Below are 2,623 nucleotides of genomic sequence, written 5' to 3' on the forward strand. Positions count from 1 at the left end.
TGTCACAGACATCCTTTTCACAAAAATCCTTTCTTTAGGATTTTTTCCTTCTGGGAAGCTGAGGCCCCAGAAACAAAAGGTAAACAATAGGTTATCTGCTTCTGTGGAATGCAACAGGTCAGTTCTGGATTGGCCCAGATCGAGCGTTTGGAAGTAATGGCCAATCCAGAACTGAGCTCTCTCGGACAGAGTCCGAGGGAGCAAGGTTTGTTGATCATTCATTCTTTACTTTCTATTCTTTGGTAGTTAGCAGCTTCTGGGAACTCTCCTTTTCTTTTTCTTTTAGTATAGTTATAATGTAATATATATATATATATATCATAACATAATAAATCAAGCCTTCTGATCATGGAGCCCATCTCGTCTCTTCCTTCACCCCGAAAACCTTGTGACCAGCCGTCGACAGTCGAGTAGTCACCTGAAGCACTGTCTGTTCTCCTTTCATTGACATCAATGCCAATGAGTTGGTGTACAACAATGGCACACTCCATGCAAACTTCTGCTGCATGGATTGTGTACACCAGACCTCATCTGAATCTATAGGGGACTGCTTGTTATTTGAATTCCTATATAGTACCTCCAGCACAGCTAATTGTCTCAGGTACTAGATATCTTTCTCCATTACATTCCACCTGCTTGGGCACACTACTAGATCATCCTTGAGAGAATACCTTTCCCTCACACTTGACAGGTGTCACCTCCAGAGGCTGAGTTTCTGTCCTCTTCCCAATCCCCTTGTCAATGTCCGCATCCCTGGACAGGGATCCCAGTTGCTTGGCTTTGCTACCATCTAGTTTCATATTGTGGGCTGTGCTATCCCAGCATCGGAGCAGCCAGGTCAATAGGGGCTTACCTAGCTGGCATCTAAAATGTTTTAGCATATCTTGAAGCTCACCCAGTTATAGGGATTGAGTGATTATCACTGGCCCTGCTTTTTCCTCCTGTTGTGAGAGTCCTACTTCTTCTTCATCCCTCACTAAGCAAACTGATTTGGTCTTGGATTTCTTCTTCTGTATAGGGGCAACTGCTACCAGCACTGGTTGTTCCTCTGGTTCAGCTGCAGTTTGAGTGGCCACAGTGCCTGTTGCTCTGCTTTTCGCCTCCTCCCCCGAGGGTGCTGTCTAGTATCAAGCAGTGTCTGATAAATAGTAGCCAGGGCCCAACACACTGCAATAAGTTGCTTCTCCCTGGTGTTGCCACAGCATTCTCCTTGAAAATATTCTGTCACTTTTTCAGGGTCCTGTAGTTGTTCAGGGTGGACTTCCAAACCATTGGAGAAGAGAATGTCCCCAAATACTGGCCTGTGTCCTCCCACATTCCATGCCACTCAGGGCTATCCACTCTCAGGGCAGATCTCTGAAGGACCTTCCTAGAAATCTCTTTTGTAACTCTACACATGGTGTTGACCATACTTAGGAGACCTGATGGACTTAGCAACAAGAACATGCTTTCCTTAACATCCAAAGGGAATTCAAAATTCTCAAAAGCTGTTGTAACAGGCCTGAAGGAAGAAAAGCTGGGGAAATTCATCCTCCCCTGTTCCTCCCACAGGCTGAGTATGATTATTAATGAATTCCCAGAGGCAGCACCCAAGGCAGGCGCAGGAGAGCAACACTGAATATACATCCCAAATGATCCTCATTGCCATTGATGTTAACCATGTCATAAGCTGATATCACACAGGACATTAATGAAGCAATCCTGATCCCTTTGCCTGCTCTGAAAAAGAGCACCGTGAGGAGCACACAAGGGAATATATACAGGGTTAGATGCCACAACCACATGAATAGACCAGCAACCTTTTAGCCAGTGGTTCTGTACCTAATATCAAAATTGCATCTGTAGTGGTTGAAAACAAGCAGAGAATTAAACCTTGTCTTGGTTTGAAAGACAGGTGTCAGCAGAGGGAGGTGGGAACCTCCCTTGAAATGGAGAATATGACCCCCTTCTCTCCAAATTATTATAACTTTGAAATTAAGGGGCTTTCAAGCAAAGATATGGGAAAAGGAATAACAGTTCTTTACTAGTATGTATATGGATAACAAGGCAAACAAACAACAATGGCAGCAACAACAAACAAAACCAGAAAACCAGTAACGGCCTGCTCTCAGCTGCAGGCACTTTCCCCTTTGGAATAGTTATGGTCACAGCTGGCAGAGGTGCTGGTGGCTCCCTGGCTGGGCAGGGCAGGTGCGATGATTCTTCTGCTGCTGCAGGGGGCACTGTGGCACAAATTTGGCCATCTCTCTCACATGGTAATGGTGGATGTAGCTGGCGGAAAGGATGGAAAAGTGGCTTCCTTTACAAACCCCCAGCGACAGACAATCCTGGTGCCTCTCCAGATGGTGAAAAGAGCTGTAGCAGGAACCTCGAAAGCATCAAGCTGAATGGCAGGTGTGAAAAGTGCATATTATATGGCTCTACGCAGATATTTACTATATGTATTATGTTGTATTGATTAGTAGTGCTGTATTAACATTTTAATAGTATGGTACATGTAGTTTTGTAGTTAAAAGGTAACTTTTGCAGTTAAAATAGGAACTATGTATGTGGGATATTTTTTTAAAGAAAGGAATGAGGTACTCACACCAGATAGCAGCCACAGGACACCTAAATCTTTCAG

The 2,623-nt window shown here is 44.4% G+C and overlaps 1 long non-coding RNA gene across 1 annotated transcript in view; it reads right to left on the reverse strand.

The window, feature by feature from the left end:
• The window catches only part of LOC115949169, a 22,851-nt gene that overhangs the window by 10,578 nt on the left and 9,650 nt on the right, over positions 1 to 2,623 (reverse strand). The gene's annotated exons all lie outside the window — the stretch shown is intronic.

The sequence above is a fragment of the Geospiza fortis genome, unplaced genomic scaffold, assembly GCF_000277835.1.
Source record: "Geospiza fortis unplaced genomic scaffold, GeoFor_1.0 scaffold1364, whole genome shotgun sequence".
NCBI classification, from domain to species: domain Eukaryota; kingdom Metazoa; phylum Chordata; class Aves; order Passeriformes; family Thraupidae; genus Geospiza; species Geospiza fortis.